The sequence below is a fragment of the Argiope bruennichi genome, chromosome 4 (assembly GCF_947563725.1).
Source record: "Argiope bruennichi chromosome 4, qqArgBrue1.1, whole genome shotgun sequence".
Classification (NCBI taxonomy): domain Eukaryota; kingdom Metazoa; phylum Arthropoda; class Arachnida; order Araneae; family Araneidae; genus Argiope; species Argiope bruennichi.
Window position 1 is genome coordinate 18,767,745 of NC_079154.1, and position 20,899 is coordinate 18,788,643.

The 20,899-nt window shown below is 28.9% G+C and overlaps 1 protein-coding gene and 1 non-coding gene across 2 annotated transcripts in view; one reads left to right on the forward strand and one right to left on the reverse strand.

The window, feature by feature from the left end:
* The window catches only part of LOC129965696 (guanylate cyclase 32E-like), a 230,856-nt gene that overhangs the window by 120,846 nt on the left and 89,111 nt on the right, over positions 1-20,899 (reverse strand). The gene's annotated exons all lie outside the window — the stretch shown is intronic.
* On the forward strand, positions 9,820-9,890 carry Trnag-gcc (transfer RNA glycine (anticodon GCC)). The gene has a single exon. It is a non-coding gene; the product is annotated as a tRNA-Gly (tRNA).

A 20,899-nucleotide genomic window follows, 5' to 3' on the forward strand; every position in this document is an offset into this window, starting at 1 on the left:
CCGGTTATTTTACTTCGGAATTTGAACCCACTACGGCTGTGTAATGGCACGCGATTGGTCATTAAAAAATGGATGAAAAACGTTATCGAAGCCACCATTTTGAATGGCAAATTCCGATCCGAAAATGCTTACTGCCACGAATTCCAATGATTCTCACAGACGTGCCAATTGAATTCAAACGCGTTCAATTTCTTATTAGATTGACATTCGCAATGACAATCAATAAGTCGCAAGGCCAAACGATGTCTGTTTGCGCGGCTTAGATTTGGGCACACCGTGTTTTTCACACGGAAAATTATACGTGGCATGTTCTCGCGTGGGCAAACCATCGAGCGTATTTGTGTTGGGTAAAGACAGACTGAGAAAAAATATAGGAAACTCAATTGCTCTTCGAAATGAATATTCAGTTTCTTTATTTCATTTTTATACTTTAGGATAAAAAATATATTACTTTTTTCACTTTACGTTTAACTTTTAAGAGATCAAACAATGTATATGTTCATTACGTAAATGAAATACATTGTATTCAGAAAATGAATGGTTGGTGTTTTTTTTTGTTTTTATCGGCGATCATCGTCTACAGCGCTCCATTCCTAGCGCTTTATCATAGATCCCATCCCCACACACTTACAATACTTTCGTTATTTTTTAATTAAAACCCAAAATAATCACTAGAAATAATTTAAATCTCAGAACAACGTTTGCTGGGTCAGTTAATGATTTATAAAATTTTGCCTTTTAAACAGAAGACTTGAAAAGTTAATAATGGTACACTGATTTTTATGTTAGAGTTTTAAAAGATTATAAATGGGAGGCATTAGAAATAATTTTTTTTGTCATATTCCCAAACATGAATCAAAAGAATAAGTTTTTTAAAGGTTTTAGTAGAGTTTATAATATAACGGTTGATTACCGATTTGATAATGTATATTCTATACATTATCAAATCGTTAATGTATAGAAATGCCGTACAATGCAAAAGATAGAAAAGTTTATTATAGTGTGTTTTATGCTATAGAAAGCGCCTACAGAAGATGGATATACTAGTTTATACGAACAATTGTAATTTATACGGCTTGCAGAAGTGCCTTTTCTTTTGGAAAGTTCGTTCAAATATATTATTCAAAAACATATTTACTCAAGTCCAATGCTTAAAGAGTGTTGTAACGTTGCTGATATAACTAAGATCTAAGCATTATGATTAGTTTATCACCGATTCTGTGATACAATTAAGCTTATTATTAAGCTTATGTTAAATTAATTCTAGTAGGACATTTAATCTTGCTATTATGAAAAATTTCTTTTGACTAAGCTAATTATTTCAATATATTTGTGGAATTTCAACCAAACTTTAAAATGCACTTGTTATATTAGTACTGACATTTATTCGTCGTATTTACATAACATCAAGAACTAAAAACATTCACAATCAGCGGAAGTAGTCTCCATAAAACTTTCACACATTCTAATAAACTTGTCATACCAAAGAACGCCGTGTATAGCATTGGTGTACAATAATTACGAAATAAGCATTTTTACTGAAAATGTCGTGTCATCCTTGGCGAGTGTTTTTGGCGACTAATAAGTGGCATGCGGTTAATATTACTCGAAATTCGAATTTGCTGCTTTAGACACTTTTTTTCCAATAGATTGAAAAAAAATTGACACAAAACTACGCCAGTAGCCATAAAATTCTATGCCAAAATTTAATATATTTAACTCACTGCGTTTTTATGTTTCTGAAAGTACGGACAGACAGACGGCCAACCTGTCATTGTATTTGGCACAAAATTTGGTAGGTGTCCACTCTATAGATATTAAATGAGATTGGCGAGTTTTATCATCCACCTAGTTCTCTTATTTTTTTAACTTATAATCGAACAGACAGACTTCCCATGAACAGATTTTACTTAAAATTTCATAGAAATCTGCAAACTTAGTGCTGTTATTGTTGTTTCTAATGACACTTGTCATAGACAAACCCACTGACTTTTTAGCTAAGGGTGCGTCTCTTGTTTTTCAGTAGCGCCATCTAGGTCTAAGAGTACGACTTAGTTGTAAGCACGTCACAGCCCTTTCCACGTGGCGGACTTCATTCACTCACCCACAGATTGTAATTTAGACCTGAATCACAGAACGATCACCCCAAATCCAGTACCCCGAGTGGTATTACTCTCGACAAGGAGGACTTTGTGACCACGACACATTTATGCGTTCGCCAGCCACCACACACCCGAGGAATCTTCGACTGGCGGGGTTCGAACTCGCAACCGAAGGGACGCGAATCGGCACAACTAAATTGGTGTAAAGGCCACATATTTAATTTCAGCCGTCAGGGTGAAAACGTTTTTGAGTTATCTTTGTCACAGACAGATAGGCGGGCATTTTCTAAAAATGTGTTTTTCGAATTCAAGGTGTTCTAAAACGTACAGAATCGTCAAATCTGAAGATGGAATTTTTTGAAGATGGCAATACTTCCTCTATACCACGTATACGAGAAAGTAAAAATGAAAGATTTACTTCTTTTCTTGATCCCTCTTAAGTATACAGAAAAAGAAATAGAGGTCTCTTATCTTACTACATAATTCATGATAAGGAAAATCTTTGGTATTAGAAAGGGATGTCATCTTGAATGAACCAGTGATAAAGGTTTCCCCGAAAATTTCTCGCATATTCTGTAATAAATGTATTTGTGAATATTATTAAATGTATGCCATTGTTGAACAATAGTTGCGAAATAATCTAACAGTGTTTGGTCTTACACGATTTTTTGGTAGATTAATCGCTGAGATGTGGTTAATACATAAGTATCCAAAAATCAGTCATATATTTTGTACAGTTGTTTTTCAGATTGAGTGAAATCAAACTTTAACACACAACTACAATTAAATTCAGAAGATCACAAGCCAATTTATATAAATTTAAGGTGTATATACACACTTGAAACTTCGAAAATCGTTCAAAATATCGAATATTTTTTTTATTGCTTAATAATGTTCTCTGATCCTTTAGCTTTCAAACGATACAAATATGTTGTCAATATTCGAAATATTTCTCGAGTTATAATTATTTTTCTTGAGGTGCTTTCATTAAAAACTCTAGTTACGGTGTTTTTAAAACTCATTTTATGAAGAATGATATTTTTCCACTATGTTGCTTCATTCAAACAATTATAACTCAACAAGAAATGAACCAAATACAGTTATTTGTATATCAAAATAATCTGTATGAAACAGTGGATGTTTTGTGCCTCAATCAAAGTTATATTTATAGAAATAAATTTTTAATAGCTATTTAGAAGTTAAAATGACAGAAAAAATCTCGCTTTTTCTATTAATCGTTGATGAAAAATTAAAAAAAAAAAAACTATATATTTTTATAACTTGATTGAGGCAGACAACAAGACGACTCATATTAGGCATCATTTCCAACTAGAATGGTGTGTCTGTACAAATTAGAATTTAAGATATCATGTTTCAAAAAATAGGCTAATTAGCTCATTAAATATTATTTAATTAATTAATAATTAGTGTAATATGGTTTTTTCTCACTGAAATGAGTTTAAACATATATTAATGACCTACTGTGAAAAAACTGGATTTTTAAGTTAAAATTAAAAAAAAATCTTCTAGTGTGTACCTATACCTTAAGGCATTGTGTTTTTGAATTATCGTGTTTAGATGCTTTAGAAATTACAGTATCACCGTTTTTTTTTTTTTTTTTTTTTTTTTTTTTTTTCGGAATTTCTTTGCCAACTTGGTAACTGCGGTTAAAAAAAATCTCTCTGATGTCTGAATTGATGATTATTTTATTTTTTTTAAAAAAAAGGTTGGCTTAAAGGATTAAAAAAAAGAAGAAAAAAAAAGCTACTTATTTAACAAAAGATCAAATTTAAATATATAATTTGTGATGAGCTGTTTTGTCATGCGTCACATTTACGAATACTTATCTTTCATAACTAATTTTTACAATTTATATACGCAAAATAATTACGAAATCGAAAAATAAATTTTAAAGTTCTAACCATGGGCTCGATTTTGTCATTTTTTTTTCATCTGAAATTTCATGACCCCCTGATGTGACATCAGTAATTACATGCCACCATTCCAGTATGAAGAGAAATCTCAAAATTATTAATTCACTGCATGTTCTCTATCGATATTCTTCTCCAGTACAAAGCACAGCATCGATGTCGACAATTTTTAATTCTTATGATTCCTAGGTGCGCTATCAATAATCAATTATCTTACCACTGTCTTATTTCCAGAAAAAGTGCAAAATAAAATTTTAACAAAACCCCCAGCCTCAACAACTAGAACGATTTCATCAATTTTATTCCCTATATATTTTCGCCATTTTCTAAATATAGTTAAAAAATCAATATGCTCAATGTTTGTCGTGATAGTATAGTTTAAAATAAAATTTCCTTTTACTGTGATAAACTATTATTCATAAAAATTGGTTGCCATGATTAAATTAGTGCTATTAAAAGTAAAATTCTAAAGTAAAAGTATTAGTAAATAATAGTATTCTAAAGCAGAAGTAAAATTCTTTATTAAAATTTTTGCATTCATTCATTTTTTTATAGACTGGCTGTTATCATTTATATAAGAAGAAGTTATAGTTCAAAATGAAATAATTGTGACTCATATCAATTATTTCATTCAACTTTCTCAAAAATTTGAATTAAACTGTCACAAAACTTTTCTCACGTCAGTGAAAACTAACGAGCTGTTAGGAATACGCTGAATAAAACTATTTTCCGCGTCGCTTGTCTGTTTGGTATTAGGAATTTAATTGCTGGTAAAGCCTTTTAACTTGGAGAATTTCGCGCCATTTAACTTTAGGCCATTTCGACAACTGCCTTTATCTGTTATTACAGCAAATACTGCAAGTAACGTAGCATTACTTTCTCATAATTTGAAGTCCATACAGCGTGACATTTAAAAAGAGGCCATGTGAAAATATATTCATGAATTATATGCGATTAAAGATGTGATATTTTAAAATAAAGTTTTGGCATTAGAATTATAGAAATAAATATTTATTTTAATAAAATTTTAGATCATGAACAAAAAATATTTTCTGATTCTATGGGACTGATTGGATAACATTGATACTATTTAATACAACATTTTTCAATAATTATATGAAATACAAAGATAAAAACTGTATTTATTAAAATATCTAGAAATTTTGACGAATTTTTAATGCTGAAGGCCTACCTGTAGGCGAATATCTCTTTATATAAAATGCTAATGTACGTTGTACCGAAATTGCTCTTATTATTACCTTATTAGATTCTCTTAAAACTTCAACCAGAAACTGGCTACTACGATCCGCAGGAAGGCATACAGAAAAATTGAATGACCGGACTACGTCAACTAACTGACCGGACCACGTCAACAACAACACTGACGGGAACTGCGATTGAGTTCTAAAGGCCTTCACAGGCCACGGTACAACCCTTTCCTAAGGAAGTACGCCCCATACTCGATGGGAGAAGCCAGAGGGTGACGAGAACCAGCCATCATACCAGAAGCTTCTCATCCTCAATTTCGAGGTGCCTCCCACCCCGTGGGACTCTTAAACATTTAACGGAAAAAAAATAAGAAAGCGAAAGTTTACTGCGACATTGTAAAATAATATGGATATAATATATAAAGAAATTTCAGTCTCTAGCTTTTAACGATAAAAAGAAACATGCAGTTAAATATAAAGAGAAAATTTTAAAGAGTGAATTTATTTTCAGCAAAGAAAAATATTGATAAATTATACATAAATAATTCTTTACAAATGTCAAAATTAAGATAAAAATTATGTGTAGATAAAATCAGCATCATTTAAAAGTTTTTGAATTCTAAGATGGGTCAAACATGTCTTACAAATAATTTTGTGCTATAATATTTTTGCATGTTATGACTAAAAAAAACTTTAAAAAAATTTCTCTGAATTTTTAATTTATATATATTTTAATAAAAAAAAGACCACCGAGATGTGCACAATACTATCTTCCAAAGTCTATTTAAGATAAATTAAGACAATTTTTCATATGATGCATCAACAAACAGATAGAACATATTCACTCTTATTATTAGAAAAGATTATGTTTCTTCTTTCTTTGTTAAATCATATTTCCTTTATCATAATTTATTTCAGGTTATATATTTTCTTATAATTAATTTTTTTCGCATTTTTCTATTGCATTTCTATTATATTTAATATTTGTTTGTTTATTTCTTTCATTCATTGTTCTTTCATTATTTTGGCTCCCTTTTCATTTTAAAATATCTATTCTATACTAATAGGACACTCTGTTTAATTCTTTTTGAAAAACAATAATTTCTGTCTTGACATCGTTTTCGAACTTTTTTTTTGTTCTATATAAATTAAATCAACGATAAAAAACAAACTTCCAAAATTGCAGTCTATAAAAATCGTTTGGTAAAGCTAAATAAATTTTTTATCCATAACCATTCTTAAAATCTTTTATTTAATAAAATAACGAAATAAGGTTTTAATAGAAAAGGGCTTCCTTATTTTTAATAAAAAAATTGCTGCTGGACTATAATAAATGGAAGCACTTTCTTCTACCAGATGAAAATGTGGAAAATGGAAGAACAGTGTTGAATATTACTGATTTCATTATATTTCTTTCATAATTAATAAAAGCATTTTTAAAAGTAAAAACAGCGTGAAGAACAGATTACGAATTTTTTTCATTTATTTTAGTCTGATGGAAGAAGCAGCCATTAATTATTCATTTTCAGATTTTTTTTATGTGTTTCTAAGAGAATATATTCGCAACCTCTTATGCTTATAATTTTTTTTTGAGCTTTTATAAGTCAAAATTAAGAAGCGGAAAGTGTTATTTAAAAATAATTAATTTAAATTTATTCAATTAACATCTCATTTAGAGCATTTAAAATTATTATTATATTAAAAATATTAATTTTTAAATTCTTCTGATTATTTCTTTCCGGACGCAAAATATGCAATCAGAGTAAATAAAAACTTATTTATATTATTTTTTATTTTCTCAAGTATAAAGCATACAAAAAAAAAAAAAAAAAAATAAACCCTATAATTCCTCCCCCTCCCCCCCGAAAAAAAATTTCGAACTCGAAAATTTGACGAGACATTTCAGACTTCCTTGAGTCCTAAAAATACGCTTCTAGAATTATGCACATTTATAAACACGTTAACTCAAAAATATTTAAAGGTAGAGGGTTATTATATATTTACACTGATTTTTTAAAAATTTTGATAAGTTTTTAAATGAAATCCATTCTACGTATCAAATGAAAGTGATACTTTCGTTGCCCTTGTCAAAGGTCAACACATGTATTCCATCAACACGTGGCCGGCAATCCATATTATATAAGACTTGTGATCATTTGTTTCGGAAAAATATGTTACACACACACACACACACCAACACACACACACACACCAACACACACACACACACACACACACACACACACACACACACACACACACACACACACACACACACACACACACACACACACACATAAACCGAAGTCACGAACTAATTAACAAACAATTGATAACATTTTGTATATAAAATCAATTAAAATACATAAATAATAAAGGAGAATTAATTAATAAATAAAATATTTTGTATTTTTAAGATCTACCATAAAAACTCACGGAAACTTTTAGACTACATGAATAATTTCTAACTCCTATTTACACTTGTACAATGACTTAACGAAGAAAGTTTCTATGAAAAGAAAGTTAATGTTTTAGATGTCTAAATGAGGTTTAATTTTGATATATTGAGAAAATATATTTGGACGTCAGTAATAATAAAGACAGTAAAGAAGTTGCAGTCATCTTCTTGAATATCTTACTTCTCAAGTCAATGAACAGTTTGATACATAAAAAAAAATATTAAAAACGTGAAGTAAACTCTGAGTTGGCCTCCATTGAACGGTTTTATTTTCTAAGATCAGATTTTTATCTCCCCAAAATACATTAGCATACTTCTACAACTTTGGATCTCCAGATAGTCTGAAATCGACCAGAAAAGAAATTAACATTCAAAATCGGATTTACGTTTTAATGAAAGCTCTCGTGGCATGTTTACTTACGAAATAGAAGTGATGTATGTGTGCGCTTTAGACTTTTTTGCCATAATATTTTTTTTAGACAAAGAAAAAAATAAGATTAATATTTAGAGTAAAAGCTAGTTGAAAAGAGAGAGAGAGAGAAACCAGGGTAATTTTTTTTCAAAGTTTTAAAATTCAAAATCCAAAAAAAGACAAGCATTTTTTTTTTTTTTTTTTTTTTTTGCAATTGAAATATTCAGAGAATGTTTCAAAAGCATCGCTAAAGTACCAATTAAAGTAACTCAAAAAAAAAGAAAGAAAGAAAGAATCATGGCTAATTAAAATACAGTGATGCCAAAGAAAATCTACTTTAAAGTTATGTAAAAAAACATGCCAAACAGAATAGTGATGGGTCACATTTTTCTACTAATTTGATGATCGTTTAAACAGAGAAGGAAATTAAATTTAAATCTTAAAATAATAGCAATTAAGTTTAAACTTAGAATTGAATATTTTTTGAAGCGATGCAAACGCTGCAGAACTTATCCAAACTGCGTACTTTTTGATCAAAGTTCATGGAATTTGGAGAAAATGCATATCTCAAGGATGCAGTTTTATAAAAAAAATACAAAAGGAAAAATGTGTCACACTTGATTCGCGGAACAATAAACATTATTATAAATTAGAAATGCAGTGGCATAATATTTATTTTGTAGAAAAGATTGAAATTAATACCGAGGCATGCGTCACTCTTCGCACAAAAAGTAACTGAATATGATCCAATACATTTTCACATGAAAAACAAGTACAAGAATCTGTCTGCTTGAAGTGAGAATAGTTACATCATTTTTTTTTCATATTTATGCATATTAGAAAATTCACTAGAATTAAATTTTGTGATCGTGGTGGGCATTTAGTTAGACCTTCTTCGCATTTTACTTTGTTCTGATAAAGTGTGTTTCGTTATCTGTATGTGAAATCCTATTTTTCTACTTCATTTTAGTCAAAAGCCGTGCATTTCGTTCTGCTCAGTTTAAATAATTTTAAAAGAAAACGAAGCATATTTTAATTCACGGGAAGCTTGGGTTCTGATACTGAAATTTGAAAGTACCTCCAAATAAGATGAAAGAAATATAATAAAGAAATTGAAATGAAATATTAAATGAAGAATTAAATACAAAATTCCTTTTTTCTTACAAGTTAAAGAAAAAATTAACATTTTGAAATAGTGGAGTAAGTTTTTGTTTTCACCGTTAATGAGAAAATAGTACATGAAAAAAAAACATACTTTATTGCCGCATTTGTGGCAATCCTGTCTCATTCTAAGATGCTTTTAAAGTGCCTTTTAACAGATTTTTAAAACATTATTTACAGCAGGAATCACATAATTCTATTTTTATTACACATAGAATAATAATTTTTTATATCCTCATCTTCTTTTATTCTTAAAAAAGCGGGAAGTCAGATTTATTATTTCAAGTATCTAAGGAATAGTTATAAAATCAAGTATTAAAATGTAATCATTTAATAAAAAAACACCCTAAGAATGTAAAATTGAAACCCACTTTTTAATTTCTGGGTAACACGAAGGTGAATAGCTGCGAGACTTGAAGAAACTAATCGAATGAAACTCACATTCGCCTCAGTAAGCTGAATAAACAATAGTAGTTGCACATTCATATTAATGGATCATATTTGTCGTGATAAAATTTTCATTCCAAAAATATGAATTTTGAACGCAGCATCGGTGGTTCAGTGGTAGAATGCTCGCCTGCCACGCGGGCGGCCCGGGTTCGATTCCCGGCCGATGCATTTAACATTTTTTTCTTGTATCCTTTTATTTGAATTTTACTTTTTATAAAATTTTTTAACAGATTTGATTGAAAACAATTTGAGCATATAAATTTTAATTATTTCAAATCCTACATATTTACTTTGTAAAAATTACAAAAGCTATATAATTGAAATCAGGACTGAATACATGCATATTTCTCTTTCTAATTGGTCACATTTCATGTACTGGAATGTAATTTTTTGGCATTACTGAACTCAATGCAATAATTAAATCTTACACTCTCGATTTATTTTAATACTAGCCGCCTTTGGCGACCAGCCGGTTCACCAATCTTAATGTTCGTTAAAATTTTAATAATTAAATATTTTATGCAATTCCTACTTTAATAGCTTCTTCATCAAAATATTTTAAAACTTCAAATTTTGATAGGCATATAATTCACTCATAATATTATAAAGGCCTTCAATCATAACGTAATCTGTATCTCTCTAATTTTATGTTGGCTCTCGTAGAATTTATACTTTAAATTAAAGTGGAAAGGATTAATCTGCAATTAATATAATAATATTTTTAACTGAAACAAAGCATTTTTTTATAATCTGATTACTGAAAATAGAGTCACTCATCGTTTAAACTTTATGGGCACTAAAGAATATCTTTTTTAATTTATGTAATATCTCAAGAATTTGTCAACAAAATTTTCTTAGATTCATCATGAGCAGATCGATTAATTAACAATGTTTAATTTTAAATGCATCAAACACTAAGAAAATAAAACGAATCGTTTAAAATAAACGGTTGAAAACAGGTTTTAAAAAAAACTACTTAAAAAACGATGTACTTAAAACTATAAGCATATACAAACAATATATAACTAACATAAATACATTTTAATTACAAAAGCATACAACGAACCTAAAAATAATTTTAATCCAGTCCTCATCCGTTGATAATAATTGTCAACACAATGCGGAATTCAGAACAGAATGCGCATGCGTGAATTTTCAACGCCAGTTACGTAACGCAAGTACGTGATTTTTTCTACGCCAGTTGGGGTAACGCTATGCGGATTAGAAATTTTTAATTTCATTTATTCTGTTTTATTTTAATTCAAAAGTACTTCAGAATGAATCTGAATCATGGATTAATTAACAATGTTTAATTTTAAATGCATAAAACATTAAGAAAATAAGCATAATCATTTGAAATAATCGGTCTAAAAATGTTAACCCTAGCCACATTACTGTTGGGAGAAAAAAAAATTGAAGCCTTACTCATTTGGCGGTGGGGAAAATGAAAGATTTTTTTGGCCTTGAAAGTTGGCGGTGGGAAAAATGGAAGATTTTTTTGGCGGGAAAGTTAGTTTTTAATTAATAATTAAAATTCTAATTAAAAATTCAAAAAAAGGGACCCCAGGTGTACATTTCCGACCTCTAAGGTATACATGTACCAAATTTGGTAGCTGTATGTCAAATGACCTGGCCTGTAGAGCGCCAACACACACACACACACACACACACACACACACACACACACACACACACACACACACACACACACACACACACACACACACACACACACACACACACACATTGAGCTTTATTTATAAGTATAGATGATAATGCAATTAATCGAAATTTTAATTTTTGCCTTCAATAACTTCAAAGCATATAATCGCACAAAAGCAATTTTATGTTTTCATTGCAAAATATTTATTTTGAAAATAAACCGGTTTAAACGGGTTGAAAAATATCTGTTTCTTCTAGAATGTTTTTAAAATAAATTTAATGAATTAAAAAATATTTTGATTATATTTTAACAACATAATTTCTAAATATTTATTATTTTTCATTTACTGTATTTATATTCGCACTTTTTGTAGGGATTTCAAATATATTTTTTGTATGAACGTTGCATTTGCTATTATTAAAAGTGATTAAAAAAATAAAATTCAGTTAGATAAGTTATCATGTGAGAACATTCTTATTTTTTAAGTCATTGTCTTAATTAATTTGTCATTAACTAGTTTAAATCGGTTTGAAACAATCATGTGACTATCAGATTACACATGCGTTGATATTTAGGAAAGACGATGTTTGTTTTTTTTATCTCAAAATTGGTCGAGCTCCAAAACCTTTTTTTGCCAGCTAGGAAAATTGAAAATAAAAATCACACACACACACATACGCACGCACACACACACACACATGCGCACGCACCACGGACGCACACACACACACACACACACACACACACACACACACACACACACACACACACACACACACACACACACACACACACACACACACACACACACACACACACCTTTCGATACCTTTCTTCACTGTTTCGCATTGATTCCCGTTTTCTTCTTTGTGCTTCTTCGGGCAATAACTTCTTACGACCCTGCCCTTTATTTTCTACTCGCGTATTTTGAGGCTTCAAAACCCCCAAACCAAACAGCATTATGTTCTCACATGATAATAAAATAAAATAAAATTCAGCTCAGTTTTTAAAGAAAGGTCATGCTACTGCGGTTGAATTTGAGGTTTTCATACCTCTATTAATTTTTCTCACAAAACTTTCATTACAGAAACGGTACTGTAATCAAATGTTCTACTTGAAAGCTATCTGATATAAATGGATATGTTTACCTTCGAATTTTAAAACTTGAAACGGTTTGGAACTTGTAGAGACATTTCAGATAATGCTCTTTATAACAACTAAATTTGGAAAATAATAAATGTTGAAAGCTTTTCAATAAGTTTAATTAATTTATAGAAGAGCGAGAGACTGACTATCATTTCATGAAAAGCAACTTATTTAAAGTATAGATGTAATAACATTTCAGCATTCCATTCTTCGTTCCTACATAAAGCATATAAACACTTTTTACTTCATTATATACGAAGTATAAAGAAAGTATTATAATAGTCAAAAAAATTCGAACTCGAATTTTGACAAATCTCCATATTTGAGACCTCCTTGAATCTAAGAAACGCATTTTTAGCATTATATTTGTCCGTCTGTTTGTTTGTGAACACGACAATTCAAAAAAGCTTTGACATAGGAAAGCCAAATTTGGTATACAAACTTACGATCAAATTTGCAGATTTCTATCAAATTTTGGCCGGATATCTGCCTGGCTGTACAAGAACAAATGAGCTACAAAACGCAAAACCTTAGAAAGATAAAATTTAATACAATGGTTTAGCATCTAAAATGCAGATACTTATGAAATTTTGAACCAAATCCTCCAAATGATCAATCGTCTGTCGATCTGATCTTTCGCATGCACGAAAATGCTAAGATTTAAATTTGTAGCTACTTGGTTATAGCGAGGACTGAACTCGCAACGTTTGGGTTTCGCAGCCGAGTAACATGACCACTAAACAAAAGTGATCATTCCCGCCCAGGAGCTGTAATCTGGTTTATAAAGCGTCACCACAAATCAATGAATTTCGGTATCTGATCTTGCGACTACAACTGCAGTTTCGTGAGAAATTTTTGTTTAAATCGGTAAGGAAAAAAGCTTCCAAAATGCATATTCGTGTGATAGATTCAGTAAAAATATATAGATTCCCGTCAAAAATATATATTCCGTAATTATGTTTCACCAAGGCCTTGTAAGATATTCGCCGCTTTACCCGAAGTCCACAATTTTATAAGGGGGAGATAAGAAATTTGTTGGTGAGTGTGCGAGAAAGTTCTGGGAAGACTATTCCAGCTAGTTCTATTTAAAAAAAATCAAACAGCAATCAATCTAATCGAAAGACTGAAAACTATCTATTTTTATAATTTTCTAACAGCTGTCAGTTCATTGAAATGTTCCGAAATCATCCCCAAGACATTTACTTTTACATTTTTAGCCATTCACAAGACTATCAAATGCCTTATTTTACTAGATGGAACCATTTTCGAAATGAGATTTGGCGATAGAGTGATTCTATAAATTGCCATTTCCGATCTTTCCGTTATTAGAATTTCCTGAAGCAAGGCCATTTCTGATGCCTTTTAGGTGGTTTCAGTAATCCGCCTGTTTCCACGCCATTTGCTTGATATATTTCTGGCAGCTCATCTTTGTAATCCATGAAATTTCGTTTTTCTCGCTTTATATGAGCCATTGGATTCTTGGAATGCCTGCCCCGTATTGCTTTCGGATCTCCGACTTTTTAAAATTGAATGAGCAGACCTCTAAATGGGCTAGATGCCAGTGGACTGTGACATGGAAAGTAACAAAAAGTGACACTATAAGAAAATATATTTTCTTTACTGTCTGCTATATTGGGAGTTGTTGCAACGTGACTTGTATTTCTAGAAGTGACTTATTTTATATAACTATCTTATGAACAGTAAAGCATTGTTTGGAACAGTATTTATATAATTTCGATACTATTAAAAATAGCAAAATTCTTGGTAAAGAAAATCTTAAATACCAGAAGAAGCATAGATGGGCTATTATTCTATTAAGAATATCTGGATATGATTGTTACTGGCTAATTAACGAAAGAAAATTTCTTTCATATTGGTAGGGTACTTAGAAAATGAAATAAATTATTTGCATACGCTTTATATGTATGTGAATGCATAATAATGTTATAAGTTCTATTTCCTTTGCATGCACTTTATTTGTATGTGAATGCATAATAATGTTATAAGTTCTATTTCCTTTGCATGCACTTTATTTGTACGTGAATGCATAATAATGTTATAAGTTCTATTTCCTTTGCATGCACTTTATTTGTATGTGAATGTATAACAATGTTATAAGTTCTATTTCCTTTGCATGCACTTTATTTGTATGTGGATGCATAATAATGTTATAAGTTCTATTTCCTTTGCATGCACTTTATTTGTATGTGAATGTATAACAATGTTATAAGTTCTATTTCCTTTGCATGCACTTTATTTGTATGTGAATGCATAATAATGTTATAAGTTCTATTTCCTTTGCATGCACTTTATTTGTATGTGAATGCATAATAATGTTATAAATTCTATTTCCTTTGCATGCACTTTATTTGTATGTGAATGCATAATAATGTTATAAGTTCTATTTCCTTGCAGTAAGGAAGAATGTAATGGAAGAATTCTCTCCATTTTTAATATTCAGGATCAATCAAATCATAATTAATCAGTAAAACTAGTTTGAAATAAATAGTGTTCCATTAGAAGAGAAAAATGTGACTAAATGAATGAAATGTATCCGAATACAAAATTAAAAAAAATGGTCAAAGAAAATATTAGCTATAACTTGCAAATAAAGTTAGATTATAATTAAAAAATAAAACAATAAAAATTGCAGACTTCAGTTTATCAACCTTTGCTATAATCCAGCATAAAAGAATATAAATAAAATATGAAGTTTATGATGCCGTAAGAAATTTTTATTCATGCTTTGCTTTATACATACCCTGATAAATCAGTCAATTTCAACATAAATCAGTCAAAATTTCTTCTTAATATCAACAATTTTAAATTAAACTTTTTTTCGATATATTAATTTTTGCTTATATATTAAAGTCGGAAAAGTGATTGTAAAACCCTTATCCTCGATTATTTTTTACATGAAATGTATTGCCGCAAATTACCAAATAAAAAAAATCATCTAAGCCTATGGTGAGTTATACGTAGAAAAGATGAAAAATAATGTTCGGTTCATGGCAAGTACTTGTGCCGACGGGACAACAAAATGCTGCTGTATTGTATTTTTTCTTACTGTGATTGCGTTTGTAGAATTTGGTGGGTTTCTTCTTTTGGCTTGAAAAAAATTGATCATTTATCATAGATTAATTCCAACATTTTTTGCTCATTGTTCTTTCTGATGCGAGGTTGTGTGTGTGTGTTTTCATTTTATTTGCCCTTTTTTTCTATAGTTTTCCAAATTTAGGTATATTGGCCTTTTTTTTATTTTACTATGTTTTTTTTGTATAAATATCTATCATTTTAATACGATAGGCAGTGAAAAAAAGAAAAATTCAGAGACACCAAAACGGCAATTTATAGCCGAGCATGGAATGCCGATATCTATCTTATGAAATGAAATTGTGGCAAACATAAATCTTTCTGCGCATGTGTTGTGTTACTGGCCGAGTGTCAATCCACCTTTACTTCCTTTCTTTAATTTAAAATTGTTTATAAGCACGTAGAATAAAATTTAACTCAAGATAAAGAATCTAATTTTACTTACCTGATTGCCAGAGGAATTTTTAAATAATAATTAAACACATAAAGTAGAAAATGAAAACATCTATCTCATTAGATCAACCTTGCGCAGAGATTAAAATTAACGAACCACAGCACTTTGGGCCAAAACAAGAAGTACAAACAATCAATTAAGAGAAATGAGGTGAATTTAGTCTCCCCGTTGTTTACATCTAATTACTTTTGAACCAGACGTAAAGAAATACTTTTATATCCGCTCTAAAAGGGAACCCTTAAGATCAATAAACGCGAACCTGCATCGGTTCAATGTAGTGAAAGTTGAACACGTTCGAAGTTGGGAATATTAGTTGCTGATTACTAAGGTACACAACCGACAAGGTTACTTTAAAAGTTTGGTTTAGTTAAATGATAAAAATAAAATCATTCAATAGGGTAGTAAAGTACTTGACTTCGGTTAAATTACCTCCTAATTACACGGTGCATAATGTTATGAAAAGCGGCTTCATTAAATGATTGCTGATTAATTATTTCCAGTAAGATGCATTTAAAGAAATACTTTTAGAGGTCAGTTTAATTTTCAAACCTTTTTTATGCGTTTTATTTTGTTGCAATGCATTTTACACAATCTACAGTGTACGTAGATTCATATTTATAGAAATAACTTTTTTATCCTGTTAGTAAAAATTGATTTTTAATAATTTATAAAATAATTTATTGAACCATTAAAGGTTTAAATTAGGTAAGTTTATTTCAGTAAAAAAATTTCGAATCATACAATTCACGTTTATTTATTAACTCCTTTTAATTAAAATGGATGTTAAAAATAAATATTTGAAATTATTTTTCCTGGAAAATAATTTACTGAAACTTAGTTTTAATAAAGGACAAGCTTAATTAGTCATTTTTAAGCAACAAACGCTTTATAAAAATGTTAATTTTAGTTTAAATATAAGGTACAAAACAATTTTTAAAATTGCTTTGTCAATGTACACTAACACATAAAAACTTACATATTTGTAAAAGATAAATAAAAAGAAAATCAGAAAATATTAAGAATTATATATTTTGTTCTGACATAAGTATCTTAGCTATATTCCACACTTTAACCCTTTGAAAGGCCGTTTCTTTCTAATCATATTATGTTAAAATATTTTTAGGTTTGAAATTAGAATAAGAAAAGGGATTCATTTAGCTTAATAGATAAATTTAATTTGATTAATTAATTAATTTGGTTGATTAATAATTAAGTAACAAATCAAGACACATCATTTTGTCTGAGATAAAGAACTGAAACATCTAAGTTTCTGTCTTTCTAAAAAAATTTGTCAGAACTTATGCCAACCTACATAATTCATACAAAGATTGATAAATTTGGTGGGAAGCATACTTCCCACGGCTCTAGAAAGGGTTAAAGATAATTCTTATATGTGTTGGATAAGACTGCTATCTTGTATTGGAAAAAATAGATAAACGCATTAATTACTTGGAATTAATGCCCTAGAAAGGGTTAAAGATAATTCTTATATGTGTTGGATATAAGACTGCTATCTTGTATTGGAAAAAATAGATAAACGCATTAATTACTTGGAATTTTATATACAGGAAAAATAAATGTGGAACAGATAACGATTTGTTTTACGCCATAAAGTTAAAGTGAGTTAAAGAAATGAATTTAAATAATGTTTATTTTAAAGGGACGAAATAACACCAAATATACTGTAATAAATTTACAAGTACGTATTTGTGTTTTCATGTTGAGGAACATAGGAAAGATTTTACGTACATCTCATTCCTTTAGTCAGGAAGGATGACACCAAACGCGGGAATGAAATGTTAAAATGAATATTCTGATTTCAAACCTTGTCGACAAATAATTGTTGCATTTATTTGAAAGACATCTACTTCAAGTGGGGATATATTCAAGTTTGGAATGCCTCGGCCTACACGAATATGCAATGAAAATCTTGCCTCGGCAACATGTCTAGGCAGACTTTGGATATGAAGACACATTTTTTTTCACTCTTCTGCAATTCACTAAAAAAAAAATGCCACAAAATGCTCTTTCGGTATCGTTGCAATCATGGTAGCATTTCTCTATCTCTCCCAATAGAATAACATTATACATCCACTATGGTTACATGCCATTGAATAGGGGTGACTGAGTCTACAGCTAGTTTCCCATTTTTTAATCCAGCATCGACAGAAGCATATTTGCAAGAACTATTTTTACAAGATTTTGGTATGCCATTTCGTACAGATCAATGATATTTCTTTTAAAATAGATCTCTATGGCTTTTCGATAAGGTCTCAGTTTCGTAGTTGTTTCCTTGGTTGGGTTTAGTACACGCTAAGTATGATGTCTTCTGTTAAATATTTTCCTGATGATGAAATGTAGAAGTTAAGAGAAAGTTTCCAAGTTCATTACTTGATTGGGGGCTGAAAATATGAATTTTGTCGAAAAATAGAGCTCGTGTTGCTTTAAAATAGGTTCTTAAGCAATAAAATCTGGCTTGTTTCAAACTCGAATTCCTTAGCTTTTATATGTATTGTCAAAAATAAATACAGTAAACATCTGTTATATATTAAAATTTTGAAATTAGGACTTTAATCCGATTTTCTCTGTATTTTGCAGTATTTAAACTTAAATTTAAAGAAGAGACATAGTTGGAATAAAATTTATATGCAATTTAATTATTCCCTTTTATGACATGCCTTTAAATGTTTTCATATCCGGAAAAAAAAGATATAATTTCATTTCAGAGCTAATATTAGTTCCAAATCTATTTAAAATACAATGACTCCAAAACTGGAGAATTAACTGACATTTTTTTATAAAAACTATGCTTTATTTAATGAATTTCAAGCACAAATCATAATATATGCAAGGTTTTATGATTACATGAAAGCTCAGACATTTTACTATCTAAATGAATAAATGTAAAAATATTAGATTTAAGAAAGTATTTGTAAATGAAATGAAATGTTATCGCTTAAATTTTAAGTTCCAAAAATTGAGACTGCACATTTAAAAAATGCATTTAACTATTATTACATAATTTTTCTTAAAGTTACAAATTTTAGATAAATTAGTGTCACCAATGTTAACTAACACTTACTTCTACCAAGAAAGAATCTGTTTGTTGTAGTTTAATCATTCATTTTAAAAGATAATACGAAAACTCGGAAAGACACCAGTATTAAAATCTGAAAGTTTTTCGTATAAAAAAGATCATATAAAATTGGTAAATATAATCAGGAAATTCATGAAATTACAATTGTAAACAAGGCCCCTGTTTCGCATTAAGTAAGAGTTGATTTTGTATTTTAGGGATTTCTGAAAAAAATTATATTAAGAATATTCTATCACAAATAGATTTATAAAAGATTCAAAATCTTCAACATCTTACTTTTATAACCTTTATTATATATATATAATTTTCGATATTTGGAATTTTAGTATTAATAAAAATTTAAATAATCATTTATAGAATTTAACACTAATATATTATAAAACTAAAATATTATATTGTTTACAAAATTTTGGAAAAATGAACGATTTAAAAGAATCAATATTTCTAAGAAATTTCCCACATTTCATGTAGCAGTGAATGTCGTAATTGTGAATACTCAATGAAATCAGTAGCCTTTCTAATAAGGTCCCAACAGTTATCTTCTGGTGTATTAGGGGGGGGCCTCCCTCTTTTTTTTGCCAATTTTCCATTACAGAAATATTCTATTGAAAATGTTTCCTTTGCTCTTCACTTACAAATCCCATACTTTCAAAGGAAAAAGATAAATAAAACATTAAAAAAAAAGAATTTTTAAAGACTTTAAACTTCCTAAATTTTTATTTTTTTATAAAATATTTTATAATAATATTTAATTTTATTAATTTTATTTAATTAATAATCAATAATATTTAATTAATTATTTATATTATTATTAATAATAATTTTATAATTATTATTATTAATAATTTTATAATTATTATTAACGATTTTAAATTTTTTTTTAAAAAATTATATTATGCCTTTAATTAATTTTCTACATTTAGGATTTAGTTTATTTTCTGAAAAAAAAATGTGTCTCAGCATTTTCTTAAAGCTTAACCAAGTTGCATTTTTCAAATCTGTTATTAAATTTTTGCCATTCATAAGATGCCTAATTTATGAACCAACGAAAATGTTCTCCTTAATTTTTGTATAGCTTACCAATGGAAAATGTTCTCAAGTATTGAAATCTATGGAGTTCTTTGTTCATTGTCTTAACAAAATTTTTCACCAATATCTACATCATACATGAAGGTGGGAGAATGATTTTCTTTTTATCGATTAGAGGATAGGCTTTTCATCTACAATATAATGTCTGCATTTTGATCATTTTATTTTTTATATAATTTCGATCTTTTGCTTTACTGTTTCAATCGCACAGGAAACAGCATTTTTGAAATAATTTTAAAGAGTGCTTCAATGTATTGATTCTTTAAACTGCGTTTGATTTTATACTCAGTTATAATTTATGATTATTTTAAAAATACTTCATAATTAAAAAGAATACATTATCGCATTATTTGAAAATGCAAAATATTATTGTTTAGTTAAAGTAGAAAAAGCAAATATTTATAATTTAAATTTGTCTTTAAATTTTTTAAAAATTACAAACTTGACAAAAAATGGTGAAAATGGTTGTATATACGTTACATGATAAATAATTCCATATTGTAATGACTATTTATATAAGGAAAACATTTTCCCTTTATAGTTGAATTATGAAAATTAGACAAAAAAAAACAAAACAATCGAAGTTATAGAATTTTATTTAGAATAGATTTACATTTGAGGAAAAAAAAATCGGT